General features: G+C 41.3%; 1 protein-coding gene and 1 pseudogene across 3 annotated transcripts in view; both read left to right on the top strand.

The window, feature by feature from the left end:
* Positions 1 to 17,066, top strand: part of KCNH1 (potassium voltage-gated channel subfamily H member 1) — a 455,549-nt gene that overhangs the window by 88,359 nt on the left and 350,124 nt on the right. The window lies entirely within an intron of this gene.
* LOC116558869 lies at positions 12,516 to 15,759 on the top strand (annotated as a pseudogene).

The raw sequence follows: 17,066 nt of genomic DNA, 5'->3' as shown, positions 1-17,066 counted from the left end.
TCCTGGATTCATTGATTTTTTTTGAAGGGTGTTTCATGTCTCTATTTCCTTCAGTTCTGCTCTGATCTTAGTTATTTCTTGACTTCTGCTAGCTTTTGAGTGTTTTTGATCTTGCCTCTCTAGCTCTTTGAATTTTGACGATAGGGTGTCAATTTTAGATCTTTCCTCACTTCTCGTGGGCATTTATTGCTATAAATTTCCCCCTAGACACTGCTTTAAATGTGTCCCAGAGATTCTGGTATGTTGTGTCTTCATTCTTGTTGGTTTCGAAGAACATCTTTATTTCTGCCTTCGTTTCATTGTTTATCCAGTCAACATTCAAGAGCCAGTTGTTCAGTTTCCATGTAGCTGTGCAGGTGTGGGTTAGTTTTTGAATTCTGAGTTCTAACTTGATTGCACTGTGGTCTGAGAGACTGTTATGATTTCGTTCTTTTGCATTTGCTGAGGAGTGATTTACTCCCAATTATGTGGGAGTATTTTAGAGTAGGTGTGATGTGTTGCTGAGAAGAATGTATAATCTGTGGATTTGGGCTGGAGAGTTCTGTAAATGTCTATTAGGTTTGCTTGCTCCAGGTCTGAGTTCAAGTCCTGGATATCCTTGTTAATTTTCTGTCTGGTTGATCTGTCTAATGTTGACAATGGGGTGTTAAAGTCTCCCACTATTATTGTGTGGGAGTCTAAGTCTCTTTGTAAGTCTTTAATAACTTGCCTTATGTATCTGGGTGCTCCTGTATTGGGTGTGTATATATTTAGGATCGTTAGCTCTTCTTGTTGCATTGATCCTTTTATCATTATGTAATGTGCTTCTTTGTCTCTTTTGATCTTTGTTGCTTTAAAGTCTAATTTATCAGAGATGAGAATTGCAACTCCTGTTTTTTTTTTTTGCCCTCCATTTGCTTGGTAAATCTTCCTCCATCCGTTTATTTTGAGCCTTTGTGTATCCTTGCATGTGAGATGGGTTTCCTGGATACAGCACACCGATGGGTTTTGGCTTTTTATCCAATTTGCCAGTCTGTGTCTTTTGATTGGGGGATTTAGTCCATTTACATTTAGGGTTAATATTGTTATGTGTGAATTTGATCCTGCCATTTTGGTGCTAGCTGGCTGTTTTGCCCATTAGTTGATGCAGATTCTTCATTGTGTTGATTCTTTTTGCCATTTGGCATGTTTTTGGAGTGGCTGGTACTGGTTGTTCCTTTATATGTGTAGAGCCTCTTTCAGGAGCTCTTGTAAAGCAGGCCTGGTGGTGACAAAATCTCTGAGTACTTGCATGTTCGCAAAGGATTTTATTTTTCCTTCACTTATGAAGCTTAGTTTGGCTAGATAGGAGATTCTGAGTTGAAAGTTCTTTTCTTTAAGGATGTTGAATATTGGCCCCCACTCTCTTCTGGCTTGTAGGGTTTCTGCTGAGAGATCTGCTGTTCTGATGGGCTTCCCTTTGTGTGTAACCTGACCTTTCCCTCTGGCTGCCCTTAGTATTTTCTCCTTCATTTCAACCCTGGTGAATCTGACGATTATGTGCATTGGGGTTGCTCTTCTTGAAGAATATCTTTGTAGTGTTCTCTGTATTTCCTGGACTTGAATATTGGCCTGCCTTGCTAGGTTGGGGAAGTTTTCCTGTATAATATCCTGAAGAGTATTTTCCAGCTTGGATTCATTCTCTTCATCACATTCAGGTACACCTATCAAACATAGATTGGGTCTTTTCACATAGTCCCACATTTCTTGGAGACTTTGTTCATTCCTTTTTACCCTTTTTTCTCCAGTCTTGTCTTCCCGTTTTATTTCATTGAGTTGATCTTTGACCTCTGATATCCTTTCTTCTGCTTGGTCCATTCGGCTGTTGTAACTTGTGCATGCTTCGCGAAGTTCTCATGTTGTGTTTTTCAGCTCCATCAATTCATTTATATTCCTTTCTATTTTGTCCATTCTCGTTAGCATTAGTCAAATCTTTTTTCAAGGTTCTTAGTTTCTTTGCATTGGGTTAGAACATGTTCTTTTAGTTCACAGAAGTTTCTTACTACCCACCTTCTGAAGTCTGATTCTGTCATTTCATCACACTCGTTCTCCTTCCAACCTTGTTCCCTTGCTGGTGAGGAGTTGTGATCCCTTGTAGGAGGAGAGGTGTTCTGGTTTCGGGTGTTTTCATCCTTTTTGTGCTGGTGTCTTCCCATCTTTATGGATTTATCCACCTGCCGTCTTTGTAGTTGCTTGCTTTCAGATTGGGTCTCTGAGTGGACATTCTGTTTGTTGATGATGAGGTTATTTCTGTTTCTTAGTTTTCCTTCTAACAGTCAGGACCCTCTGCTGTAGGACTGCTGAGTTCCACTCCAGGCCCTGCTTGCCTGGGGATCACCTGCAGCAGCTGCAGCACAGTAAGGGTTGCTACCAGTTTTCTTCTTCCGCTATCTTTGTCCCAGAAGGATACCCGCCAAGTGTTAGTCTGATCTCTCCTTTATGAGGTGGCTCTTTGGATATACAGGGGTCAGGGAGCTGCTTGAGGAGACAGTCTGTTCTTTATAGGAGCTCAAATGCTGAGCTGTGAGCTCCATTGTTCATTCAGAGCTGCTGGGCAGGTATGTTTAGGTCTGCTGCAGCATAACTCATAAACCACTTTTTGTTCCCAGGTGCTCTGTCCCAGGGAGTTAGGGCTTTATGAGTTTCCGTTGTGCTGCTGCTTTCCTTTTTTTTTTTTCCTTCATAGCTGCTCTGCCCAGCAAGGAGGCAGCCTAGTCACTGTCTGCCTGTAGAGGCTTTGCTGAGCCGCTGTGGGCTCCGCCCAGCTGCCAAGTGAACTTCCCTGCAGTCCTGTTTATATGGGTGTAGTTAGAACTGCCTCGGACATGGCGAGTTGCCTTGGCAACGGCTGGCTGCCTCAGCATTGGCTGACTACCTGACTACTGTTGGAGTGCCTCAGTAATGGTGAACGCCCCTCCCCCACAGACCTGGACCGTCCTGGGTTCAGCTGTGCTTGCTGTGAAACTCTCAATCCAGAGAGTTTGATTGCTGTTTTTTTGTGGGGGTGGGACCAGCTGAGCCTAATTGCCTGGCTCCCTGCCTCAGAGCTTTTTTTTTTTTTTTTTTTTTTTTTAAGTTGGTGTTCCAGTCCTCTGTTGAAGAGGCACTGGGATCTGTGTGTTTTCCTGTGCGGCGACTCACTACGCTGGCTTAAACAGCGGCACTGAGATGTGTGGCGCTTTTTTTGCCCTGGAATCTACTGTCCTGCTTCCCTGTTCAGTCCCCTTTTTAAACAGATGAATGGGCAACTTCCTATGGCTCCAATCACCAGCCAAAAGGGCACCTGGACCAGTGTGTTTTGTATGGAGAACCACTGCGCTGGGGCACTGACAAAGCAGCCATGCCGGCCGACACAGCTGCGCTGGCGACCCCTGGGGCTCCTCTGCCTGGGAATTTACTAGTCTGTGGGCAACACAAATGTGGCATCCACTCACCCTCTGTGTTCACTGGGAGCTGAATCCTGAGCTGTTCCTAAACGGCCATCTTGGATTGATCCCCCACGTCACTTGACATTTCTTTTCTTCTTTTTCTTTTTCTTTTTTTGGAGACAAAGTCTCACTCAGTTGCATAGGCTGGAGTGCAATAGTGCAATCTGTACTCACCACAACCTCTGCCTCCTGGGTCAAGCGATTCTCCTGCCTCAGCCTCCCAAGTAGCTGGGATTACAGGCACCGGCCACCACACTCATTTTGTATTTTTAGTAGAGATGAGGTTTATCCATGTTGATCAGTCTGGCTCGAACTCCTGAACTCAGGTGATCCGCGCGACTCTGCCTCGGAAAGTGCTGGGATTACAGGCGTGAGCCACCACACCCGGCCCACATTTCTTAAAATTAGTGTTTGTCTTTTCAATCTAGGGTGAAATATATTGCAGTCTTTCCTGACCATGATAGATTACTCCAGTTCAATCTATTTGCTTTTCTAAGATCCTCTTCATCTTTTATCACATGTTCCTCCATTGTTCACTCTAGTTCTTTTCTAGGAATCCTTCTTAAGTGGTGGAATATAGAGCAATAGGATGTTAAACCCTGTTGGGCCTACTTTCTTTTTTTTTTTTTGAGACGGAGTTTCACTCATGTTACCCAGGCTGGAGTGCAATGGCGCGATCTCGGCTCACCGCAACCTCCGTCTCCTGGGTTCAGGCAATTCTCCTGCCTCAGCCTCCTGAGTCGCTGGGATTACAGGCACACGCCACCATGCCCAGCTAATTTTTTGTATTTTTAGTAGAGACGGGGTTTCACCATGTTGACCAGGATGGTCTTGATCTCTTGACCTCGTGATCCACCTGCCTCGGCCTCCCAAAGTGCTGGGATTACAGGCTTGAGCCACCGCGCCCGGCCTGGGCCTACTTTCTTTTCCCCCTTCTAGTCCAGTGGCTTGACAGTCAGTCTGTGAGTATCAGTCAGGATGGCCTGACTGACGGTACAGTTACAATGGAACCCAGTATTTCAATGTCTTCAAAGAAGGGTTTATTTCTTTCTCATGCTATATGTCCATTGTGAATTAGTAGGAAATTCTGTTCATCATAGTTAATCAGGGACCTAGCCTAATAGAGCAGGAGTCATTTTGAACACAACAGTTTCCATGCTAGACCAAAAACAGAGCACATAAATCCTTGACTGGGAATAGACACACAATATTTGCATTCAGAACTCTTGGGCCAGAACTAGCTTGTCACATGGCCACACTCAGCCACAAGGGGTATAGGAAATACAGTTCCACCATGTGTACAGTAAGGTAGAAGGCTGAAAGTCTTTGACTTTGTGGCATTCATAATTAGGCCAGATGGCAGATGCTGTACCCCTTCAAAGGGAGGGAGATCAAAGTTGGAGACCAGAAAGAAGCAAAGTGGAGAATTACAAAGAAGTTCCACTTTGCCACAGTCCATTCTTGTTCCCTTACTGAATTCAACTGCGGCCTCTTAGGCCTTTTATTATAGACATGGGCCTGTTCCCATGTCCAGGCCTCTTCTGCATGTCGCTTGAGCCTGGGAGGCAGATAGTTCTATACGCTATCAGAACATTACGAAGCTTTAAGATATATTATAAAGTAACATGACTGCACATTGCATGAAATATAGCCCAATGTATACATACGAGTAAGAACTATCATTTTAAAAGCAATCATTTTGGAAAGTCAAACATTTATCCAGTGTAGCTGCTATCTAAAAGATATATAGGGCCCCAATTTTGACATTGCTTTCAGATCATCTGGCTCATTCTTTTTAATATCTTTCTTGATGGGAAAACTTTATTGGCAAGGTTTTATTGGGTACCTTTAATATGTCAGACATTATACTAAATGCTAGTTAGGCGTTTAATCATTTTTTGAGGCAGAGTCTTGCTCTGTTGCCAGGCTGGAGTGCAATGGCGCAATCTTAGCTCACTACAACCTCCACTTCGCAGATTCTCCTGCCTCAGCCTCCTGAGTAGCTGGGATTACATGTGCCTGCCACCATGCCCGGCTAATTTTTTGTATTTTTATAGAGATGGGGTTTCACTATGTTGGCCAGGCTGGTCTCAAACTCCCGACCTCATGATCTACCCACCTTGGCTTCCCAAAGTGCTGGGATTACAGGTATGAGCCACTGTGCCTGGCTGGTGTTTAAAATTTTTTATCACATGTTCACTATTGGAACATGTGATAAAAATATGTAAGGTGCAATATCTTCAGGAACTACACCAGGCAAGAGTGGCAGATACGCATCCGGTAATAGCAGTACCCCTAGTTACAGGAGAATGCGAGTTCTAGCTGCTCACAGGAAGTTTGAAAGGAGAAGAGAGCCAATTAAATTCATACAGAATTGCAAGAATTTTTATACATATACCAAGGGCATGTCAATGAATATATGACTCAAATGAGCTTTGCAAATATCCATTATTCCAATCGGATGGCCAGATATAATTTTGGAGTGGCAGAACTAAAAAAAAAAAAAAATCAAAGCTAAGATATTTCGATTTCTCAGGAGCAAAAAATGGGGATAAGCATTTGTGAACCAAGAAAAACAGGAGTCGGAAGGGCATAGCGTGGTGTTAAACATGCATTGTCTAGAAGAGAGCTTCAGGGGTTGTCAGATGTAAATAGAAGCTCCACTGTGGTTTGCTGTGTTGTGGAGAAGTGCTGGTTCACCTGACCTTACTTTACCATTGCCTAGCTAAAATACTCGTCATGTTAATCACATTCTCCTTGAGTTAACTCTGTGCTCACCTAGTCTTTTTAGATGAGTCATTGCCTTTTCCAGATATCATGGCATTGGAAACCAGAACATGCTATAGCATGTATTGGAACTTCATTCTTAGGGTTGTTTCGATACTTTGGCTATTGTGAATAACGCTGCAATGAACATTGGTGTACAAATATCCAAGCTAAGATGATGAGAAAAAACCAAGAGTGTTGTAATGCATATATATACTTAAATAGAGTATGAAAAGTAGGTTTTATGTTTCATGAAGATCACTCTGTGTTATGTTTAGGTTTGATGAAGTGTGAGGGTCGTGAGGGCCCTGTGCGAAAGCAAAGATGCCCTAGGAGGTTTTGTCATATTTCAGATCCCGTTTCAACCATAGTAAATTAAACTGAAAACCTTTTAATTAAAGTATGTACCCAACCAAATCATTCTAACCCTCTCACCCAAAATCAAAGCCAGTAGAATCCAGAACACTTTACTGACTGCAGGGAAGTGTTGAAACATATGTGGGAAGTGAACCTGATAGCTAGGAGATTGAAACATCGGTCAAGCCGGGGTTCAAATCTTAGTTTGCTGTTTGTTTCCTCTGTGCTACTAAGTGTTTATTTCCTCACCTATAAAATGCAAAATCAACCCATCCAGTATTTTGTGAAAATTTTATGAGAAAGGATATCTAAATAATATATAAATAAGCATGATTTTAATACAAAATTATATTACTGTATTTGTGACAAATTTGTGGATCATTTAGGACAGCGGTCCTCCACCTTTTGGACGACAAGGACCAGTTTGATGGAAGATGATTTTTTCGTGGACAAAGACGGGATGGTTTCGGGATGAAACTTGTACCTCAGATCATCAGGAATTAGATTCTCACAAGGAGCACATAACCTAGATCCCTCATAAGCACAATTTGCAATAGGGTTCACGCTCCTATGAGACTCTAATGCCATTGCTGATTTGATAGGAGGGGGAGCTCAGGTGATGATGCTGAGTCACCTGCTGTATCCTGCTGTGCTTCCTGGTTCCTAACAGGCCATAGACCAGTAATGGTCTCTGTCCCAGGGTTTGGCAACCCCTGATTGAGGATAATGATCTCCGTCTTAAATTATTTTTAGCATATGAATTAGGGTAAACAATCAGAAATAATTGCAGTAATTATAAATATAAAGTAGTGCATTAAGGCCTGACTAAAACTTAAAAATTAAGATTAGTCTTGATGGATAATTTATATGAACCTTTTGAATATCTTCCCTACCACACTCCACCTCCTGCCAAGAAGTTGCCACTTGGCTAACCATTACAATCCTCTCTGAAAGTTTAAGTATACATTCACCAAAAAAGAAAACAGACAAAACGAATAAAAACAAAAACCCTAAAAAAAACCCAGTTGCTGGCACATAGAAATCAATATAAGTAAGATGTAAAGTGTGTTTCCGTCCTGGTATTCCATTTTATTAAATCTGGAAAACTATATGTCCTTTTGTTACATCTCTAACTAGTTACCCAAAGCTAGATTCATGAAGATTTAAGTAATAAAAATAGCAGAGAGTTATAAACTTCACAATCAGATTCAAACTTTGATCCTTCATATAGCTGAATATACAAAATGGACGGGATAAAGGCTTTCTTCTTTAACTTCCCAATTCATATAGAATGAACTTTTGCCCTCAGGTTTAAAAGATGACAAGAGCCATTAAATACAATTCAGTATTTATTAAGTGCTTACAGTATGCCACAGATAATTAGGTATGGGTGAATAAGGATGAAAATGTCTTCCTTCTAGCCTTTGGAAATTCACAGTAAAAAAAGAGGAAAATACAATAGTTCACTTTTCCTGTCAAGAGTCAAGATCCCTGGCCAAGACACTGTGAAAAGTCTATACTTTGAGGCTATCTCTGACTTTAAAACCACAGTAATGATTTATCAACTATATTTAAAAACGAAAATTATATAGAGATAGCTAATATCAAAAAAGAAAAACAAAACAAGATAGACTTTTCTTTGAATGATAAACAGAACAGAGAATATGACTGAAACAGAATTCTGAGATTCCAGGCTACACAGATGCTACAGAGAGATGGGTTCTAAAAAGAACTTACTTAAACCAAGGACTGGGGAAGGCTGCCCCACAGGGAAGCAAGGCTGAGATAAAGCTGTGCCATCTACTGCTAGGCCAATGACTTGTAGGAAGTGACTAACCCTAAAGGCTTAGAGACCACAGAAACGGCTGTATTACCAGCTCTGAGTAAGTCTCTTGCGTTATTGACTCTGCAAGCTCTTATATGCTCTGCAGCGCAATGAGAAGTATGAAAGAGAATGAATTATGAAGGAGAAGGCTGCAGTTTAAGGTGCAGAGGTTGAATGAAGTCCATAACAAAATCCCCCAGCAGAGATACGTGAGTACTGCAAGAGATGTTAAAAAATAACCCCTTACAATATGCAAATTAAATTTCCACAACACATGGATTCTTAAAGAAGACAGCTTAAAAAACCCTACCAAGCAGAAGATGAATGAAAATGAAAATGATAGAAGAATCTGAACAATGTTTACTTGGGGTTTGTCAAAGGGGCAAAAAAAAAAAACTATGAAAAGAACCAGAGATAGGGACATCCAAGAAGTCAAAATTACATATGTAAGAAAAAAATTCATTAAAATTAAAAAAATTAAGTATCTTGGAAATGACAAATATGGTCAATATAATTAAAAAGAAATCTCAGTTGATAAAATAAAAATTATATTGGACTAGTGAAAGACTGCATAAACAAGATGCTAAATCATTAATAAGAAATTAATAAGTTAGAGACAGTAAGATATAGAAAACATGAGAACACTTGTGAAATTTGGAGGATACACTAATAGACTTAACAGGATTTTAGCTAGTAACTGTTGACAAATGGCCAAGAAGAGAAAGATGGTAGAAAAGTAACACTCAAAGTGATGACAGTTTCCTTGAAATGAAGAAAGAAATTTTTCTAGGTGGGAAATTAGCTGTAAGTGTTGAGAATAATAAAATTAAGTCAGCTATCAAGTAAAACTGCAGAGCATCATGCAAAAGGGAAAATCTTAAGATACTACCAGAGGTAGTAGACACTATCTACAGAGGGAAGACTATGGTATTTAAACAGATGTCTCATCAGCAACAAGAGTGAATCTTCAGACTGCTAAGGAAATACATAACTGAATTATTAAAGATGGAGGAAATGATGATTGGTTTAGAAATATAAAGGCAATAAGAAGCAGCTTCTCCATTCCTTCTTGAATCTGTGCCTGTTTCAGCCCACCTGCCTCCACTCCTTCCTCCACCATATCGGTGTCCACGTCTGGCCCTGGGGCCTTCAGCAGCCACTCCTACACGAGTGGGCCTGGTGCCTGCATCAGATTCTCGAGCTTCTCCCAAGTGGCCCAGGCCACCCCAGCAGCTTCCGGGGTGGCCTGGGTGCAGGCTATGATGGGGCCAGCAGCATGAGCATGGGAGGCATCACCGCTGTCATGGTCAACCAGAGCCTGCTGAGCCCCCTTAACCTGGAGGTGGACCCCAACATCTAGGCAGTGCGCACCCAGGAGAAGGAGCAGATCAAGACCCTCAAGAACAAGTTTGCCTCCTTCATTGATAAGGTACGGTTCTTGGAGCAGCAGAACAAGATGCTGGAGACCAAGTGGAGCCTCCTGCAGCAGCAGCAGATGGACAACACGGACAACATGTTTGAGAGCTACAGCAACAACCTGGGTTGGCAGCTGGAGACTCTGGGCCAGGAGAAGCTGAAGCTGGAGGCAGAGCTTGGCAACATGCAAGGGCTGGTGGAGGACTTCAAGAGCAAGTATGAGGATGAGATCAATAAGGGTATAGAGATGGAGAATGAATTTGTTCTCATCAAGAAGGTTGTGGATGAAGCTTACATGAACAAGGTAGAGCTGCAGTCTCGCCTGGAAGGGCTGACTGGTGAGATCAGCTTCCTCAGGCAGCTGTATGAAGAGGAGATCTGGGAGCTGCAGTCCCAGATCTTGGGACATGTCTGTGGTGCTGCCTATGGACAACAGCGGCTCCCTGGACATGGACAGCATCATTGCTGAGGTCAAGGCGCAGTATGACAAGATTGCCAACCACAGCCGGGCTGAGGCAGAGAGCGTATACCAGATCAAGTATGAGGAGCTGCAGACACAGGCTGGGAAGCACGGGGATGACCTGTGGCATACAAAGACTGAGATCTCTGAGATGAACCAGAACATCAGCCAGCTCCAGGCTGAGATTGAGAGCCTCAAAGGCCATAGGGCTTCCCTGGAGGCCACCATCACAGATGCCAAGAAGTTTGGGATCTGGCCGTTAAAGATGCCAACGCCAAGCTGTCCGAGCTGGAAGCTGCCCTGCAGAGTATCAAGCAGGATGTGGCACTGCAGCGGCATAAATACCAGGAGCTGATGAATGTCAAACTGGCCCTGGACATTGAGATCACCACCTACAGGAAGCTGCTGGAGGGTGAGGAGAGCCGGCTGGATGCTGGGATGTAGAACATGAGTATCCATGCAGAGACCACCAGCGGCCATGCAGGTGGCCTGAGCTCGGCCTGTGGGGGCCTCACAAGCCCCAGCCGCCAGCTACAGCCTGGGCTCCAGCTCCTTCAGCCGCACCAGCACCACCAAGGCCGTGGCTGTGAAGACTGAGACCTGTGATGGGACGCTGGTGTCTGAGTCCTCTGATGTCCTGCCCAAGTGAACAGCTGCAGAATCCCCTCCCAGCCTGCCCCTTCTTTGGCTGCCCTACAGCCCTGGAGGGAGATTCCTGTGCATGGGAGCATGGAGAACAGGAGACCCAGCTGAGGCATGGGGGCATTTACTGCCTTGGGACCCCCCTTGCCCATGCCTCTAGCTGTAAAACAATTCAGTTGCTTTTTTTTCTTGGTCCAAAATAAAACCTCAGCTAGCTCTGCCCCCATATATATATGTGAGTGAGTGTGTGTGTGTGTGTGTGTGTGTGTGTGTGTGTGTGGTGTGTGTGTTTATACACACACACACACACACACACATATATATATATAGATATATGTACATAAAAAGGCAGTAACAGTATAGCTATATATTCTCACTAATAAAAAAGGAAAGTAATGGCTAAGAAACTTAACAGCTTCAGACTTAAAATATTGGCTTCAAATGCCTGTAATCCAAGTTAATGAATTTTATATTTTACATTGTAACTCAGTATATATGTTTCAGTTTCACCAAACAATATGCTTATTGTATAAGATGCATTCTGATGTTTTTTTTTTTTCTGATGTTTTGTTTTAACCAAACATAGCATAGAGATTTTTTAAAAAAGCAAACGTTGCTTAATATAAATTCAAATGGCGTTCCTGCATTCAATGACCAATTAAGAAATGTGATTAGGCTGGGAGAGGTGGCTCACACCTATAATCCTGGCACTCTGGGGAGCCAAGGTGGATGGATCACTTGAGGCCAGGAGTTCAAGACCAGCCTGGCCAACATGGGAAAACCCTGTCTTTACTAAAAATACAAAAATTAGCCGGGTGTGTTGGTGCATGCCTGTAATCCTAGCTACTCAGGAGGCTGAGACATGAGAATTGGTTGAATCTGGGAGGCAGAAGCTACAGTGAGCCAAGCTCGCACCACCACACTCCAGCCTGGGTGACAAAGCAAGACTCCGAACAAAGTGGAATTTAAAACTACTCTTAAACTAGTAGTAAAAACAAAGTATGCGCAAAACATTAACATAGAAAATTACAAAATGTTTGTGAAGGACATAAAAGATAATTTTTTTTTTTTTGAGACAGTCTCACTCTGTTGCCCAGGCTGGAGCACTGCGGTGTGATCTCTGCTCACTGCAGCCTCCTCCTCCCAGGTTCAAGTGATTCTCCTGCCTCAGCCTCCTGAGCAGCAGGGACTACAGGCACGCACCACCACACCCAGCTAATTTTTGTATTTTTAGTAGAGACAGGGTTTCACCATGTTGGCCAGGATGGTCTTGATCTCCTGACCTCGTAATCCACCCATCTTGGTCTCCCAAAGTGCTAGGATTACAGGTATGAGTTACTGTACCGGGTCGAAAGATAATCTGAAAGGGGGAAAGTGTTACTTTCATGATGCAAACAGACAATTTCCATAGCTATGGAAATTCATCCCAAATTATCTGTAAATTTAATGCAATTAAAAATGCCAACGTGTCTCAGTGTGGTGGCACATACCTGTAGTCCTAGCTACTTGGAAGGCTGAGGTGGGAGGATCTCTTGAGTCCAGGGATTAGAGGCTGTAGTGAGCTATGATTGCGCCACTGAATTCTAGCCTGGGTGACAGAGCGAGACCCTGTTTGTAAAGCCAAACAAAAAACAGCCAAAATGATTTTTAAATGAAACTTCACATGTTGATAGTAGAGTTCACACAGAAGAGCAAAATGTCAACAGTGGCCAAGGCAATTTTGGGGAAATATAAATTTGTAGTCTCCTTGACAAATGTTTTTATTATAAAAAGCTAAAGTAATTAACACAATATGATATTACCAATAAAAAAAACCAGTTAAATGGTTGTCGGGCCTGGACCTGTGCTGCCTAAGGATGTAAAGTGTAATGAAGGGGTCAGGGCGGGCAGCGTGCGCCTGGGAGGACTGTGAGCGCCTGCGTTCCCCAGCATCCCCAGCAGCCGGCTCACAGTAGTCTGCTCCGGTTGCCAAGTGTGGATTCAGTTTCCAGACAGAAGGCTGTGTGTTCTCTGAAGCTTATTGTGACCCCAGTAGGCTGGGGTTACTGCAGCAACGGCCAGAGCAGCTTTGACACTATGGAGAAGCCTGGAGCTACCCCTCAGCCATGCTCACGGCTGGTCTTGGAAGAGCTATGCAGGATTGTGGCAGCACTGCCTAAAAGTATGGAACCGGATTCTAATCCTTAGGATTTTCATGGGAATTAGTAATATGGGCAGCTGTTGTTGGATTTTTTTGCTGTTTCCTTTTTTTTTTTTTTTTTTTTTGTGGAGAAGTGTTTAATCAGTTAGGAGTTGGCTTTATGTGGAAGAGAGAAAAAGCTTGCTGTAGCACTTTCTGGACTAATTGAAGGAAAATGTAAACTACTTGAAACATTTAGCCTGTTCAAAAGAGTATTAAGGCTATAAGTAGAGCATCTTTAAAGGATGCCAGCTTTGAGAAGGAGGCAGCAGGAGCACAAAGTTTGGAGGCAGCCTGTGAAAAGCTGAACAGGTCCAATTGTGAACTTGAGGTTGAAATACTCTGTCTAGAAAAGGTTAAGAGAAATCTAAACATTCTGAACAAGATGAGTTGATGGCGGATATTTCAAAAAGGATACAGTCTCTAGAAGATGAGTCAAAATCCCTCAAATCACAAATAGCTGAAACCAAAATGACCTTCACGATATTTCAAATGAATGGAGAACAACGGAAGATAGTGACAAAAGATGCTTTGAAAGAAAATTCTCAACTTCAGGAAAGCCAGAAACAGCTTTTGCAAGAAGCTGAAGTAAGGAAAGAACAAGTGAGTGAACTGAATAAACAGAAAATAACATGCGAAGACTCCAAAGTACATACAGAACAAGTTCTAAATGATAAAGAAATCGCATCAAGACTCTGACTGAACACTTGCTGAAGATGAAAGATTGGGCTGCTATGCTCTGAGAAGACGTAACGAATCGTGGTAACTTGGAATTAGAAATGAACAGCGAATTGGAAAATGGTGGTTACTTAGACGATCCTCCAAAAGGAGCTTTGAAGAAACTGATTCTTGCTGCGAAGTTAATGCTTCTTTAAAAACCTTAGAAGGAGAAAGAAACCAAATTTATATTCAGCTATCTGAAGCTGATCAAACAAAACATGCATTCTGAAAGTGAGAATCAGAACCTTCAACAGAAACTTAAAGTAATGACTGAATTCTATCAATAAAATGCCATGAAACTTTACAGAAAATTAACAGTAGAAGAAAATTACCAGTTCGAGAAAGAAGAGAAACTTTCTAAAGTAGACGAAAAGATCAGCCATACCACTGACGAGTTGGAGACCTATAGAAAGCAAGCCAAAGATCGTGAAGAAGAATCGGAAAGAACGATTCATTCTCATCAAGGGCAGATTATTTCCCATGAGAAAAAAGCACATGATAATTGGTTGGCAGCTCAGACTGCTGAAAGAAACCTCAATGATTTAAGGAAAGAAAATGCTCACAACAGACAAAAACTAACTGAAACAGAGTTTAAATTTGAACTTTAAAAAAAAAGATCCTTATGTACTTGATGTTCCAAATACAGGATTTGGCAGAGAGCATTCCCCATATGGTCCCTTACCGTTGGGTTGGCCTTCATCTGAAACAAGAACTTTTCTCTCTCCTCCAACTTCATGGGAGGTCCACTTAAACTCTCACCTTTGCTTCCAGCGGGAGGAGGAAGAGGCTCAAGAGGCCCAGGGAATCCTCTGGACCATCAGATTACCAATGAAAGAGGAGAATCAACATGTGACAGGTTAACTGGTCCTCACAGGGCTCCTTCTGACACTGGGTCCCTGTTACCTCCATGGGGACAGGACCGTAGTATGATGTTTCCTCCACCAGGACAATCATATCCTGATTCAGCTCTCCTTCCACAAAGGCAAGACAGATTTTATTCTAAGTCTGGTAGACTGTCTGGACCAGCAGAACTCAGAAGTTTTAATATGCCTTCAGTAAAATGGATGGGTCAGTGCCTTCTGAAATGGAGTCCAGTAGAAATAATACCAAACGTGATCTTGGTAATTTAAATGTGCCTGATTGATCTCTCCCCACTGAAAATGAAGCAACTGGCCCTGGCTTTGTTCCTTCACCTCTTGTTCCAATCAGAGGTCTGTTGTTTCCAGGGGATACGAGGGGCTTGTTCATGAGAAGAGGACCTCGTTTGCCTCCACCTCCTCCAGGAACCATGTTTGGGGCTTCTCCACGTTATTTTCCACCAAGGGATTTCCCAAGTCCACCACATGTTCCATTTGCAATGAGAAATGTCTATCCACTGAAGGATTTTCCCCCTTACCTTCCCCTAAGACCTGGATTTCCCCCCCTGCCCCCACATTCTGAAGGCAGAAGTGAGTTCCCTTCAGGGTTGATTCTGCCTTCAAATGAGCTTGCTACTGAACATCCAGAACCACAGCGAGAAACCTGACAATGTTTTTTTCTCTCTTCCAAAGTAATTTTAACTAATCTCCTTTTTAGTTTCAGTAACTGCTGCTATTTAAATGATTACACTTTTGCTCAAGTTGAAGCTTCCTGGAATTATTATTCTCAGGATAGTATTTTGTAAAAAAGATGGTTTAAATATGAATCTTATGAGTAAATTATTTCCATTTTATTTTATTCTAGACAGTATAACTGTTTTAATTTGATTAATCCCCTATTATATAAATGATAGTGTGAGTTTTATATATGTAATCTTGCAGGTGGGGAGTCTTTAACATCTAAAGACTCTAAAATCTTTATGCCAAGAACTGTATTTACTGTGGTTGTATATAAATGTGAACGTAACTCTATGCTTAATTAAATAAATTTTAGTTGATTTAAAGACTTGTTTGGCACTGATAATAATAAAATCAGCTATTTTTTCCCATTAAAAAACCAGTTAAATGAAAAAGAACAGAGGGCTCAGAAGCAGATCCATACATATATATATAACCGATTATATATATTGTTAGTAAAAGCTATTTGTAATATTTTGAAATTCTGAAATGGTACATATACTTTCACCTAGTAATTCACACTTTTAGAGAGAATAATGGTATATTGTGCAGTATTTTAAAAAAAGCACTAGTACTACATCAATCTACATAGTTATCTTAAACACAATTTGATTAAAACAAATAATACAACACAATAAAAGTTGTCAATATTATGGTTGATGTGATATTGAAAAGTATGTAAACAATACAACATACTGTTTTTGAAATAACATAGGAGAATATTTTTAAATTGTAGCAATTTTTTTTATAATTATGCAATCATTATTTGAGGCATTTTCATTAGAAATGGAGGGCAACTCCCTGTACTAATTTTTGATACTTTTCTGTAAGCCTAAAATTAGTTCAAAATTTAAAACATAAGCACATTAAAAATCGTACACCATCAACATCTTGCTTTCTCTGGAGAGATAAGAGAAAAGAAAGAGAAATGCTATTGAGAGAACTATATATTTTCAACAATAGCTATAAGTTCTTAAAAATGTGAAGTATTTATAGCAAAATGGTAAGATTTGTCAAGTCATATTCTCTCTACTATTCTCTACATCTAAAACATTTAATCAAATATAAGTAACTTTCAGGATAATGACTTTTAAATGTTAAAATATTGTTAGTAAATTAATTGGTCAAATCTCATAGATATGCATATCTGGAATTTAAATTGGATTAGCAGCCATGTTGAATGACATGCAAGTTGTCTCCTATCTGCCTTTCTTTTATTTATAGAAACTGACCTTTGCTTAATCTCCAACTTGATACTGTCAATAAATTGCAATGAGATAGAATTCCCAAGTTTGTGATTAGGATTCAAACTTGTAAATAATAGCTTTATCTATCTCCTCTAGATTTTCTAGTTTATATGCATAAAGCTGTTCATAGTAGCCTTGAATGATCTTTTGTATTTCTGTGGTGTCAGTTGTAACATCTCCCGTTTCGTTTCCAATTGAGCTTATTTGGATTTTCTCTCTCCTTGGTTAATCTTGCAAATGGAAAATCCATTTTATCTATCTTTTCAAAGAACCGCCTCAACAACATCTATAAACAAGTGAAAAAATAGCTACATGTATTACAATTCCTGATGAGTATAATACAAATCCTGTTGATAAATAGAAAGTAACAAAAGAAGGAAATGAGTGAAGAATCTATTTTAGAGAGGGTGGCA

Source organism: Sapajus apella, unplaced genomic scaffold (assembly GCF_009761245.1).
Source record: "Sapajus apella isolate SASKATOON/1434 unplaced genomic scaffold, GSC_monkey_1.0 scaffold22, whole genome shotgun sequence".
Taxonomy (NCBI): Eukaryota; Metazoa; Chordata; class Mammalia; order Primates; family Cebidae; genus Sapajus; species Sapajus apella.
This window is presented reverse-complemented; position numbering and strand designations above follow the sequence as displayed.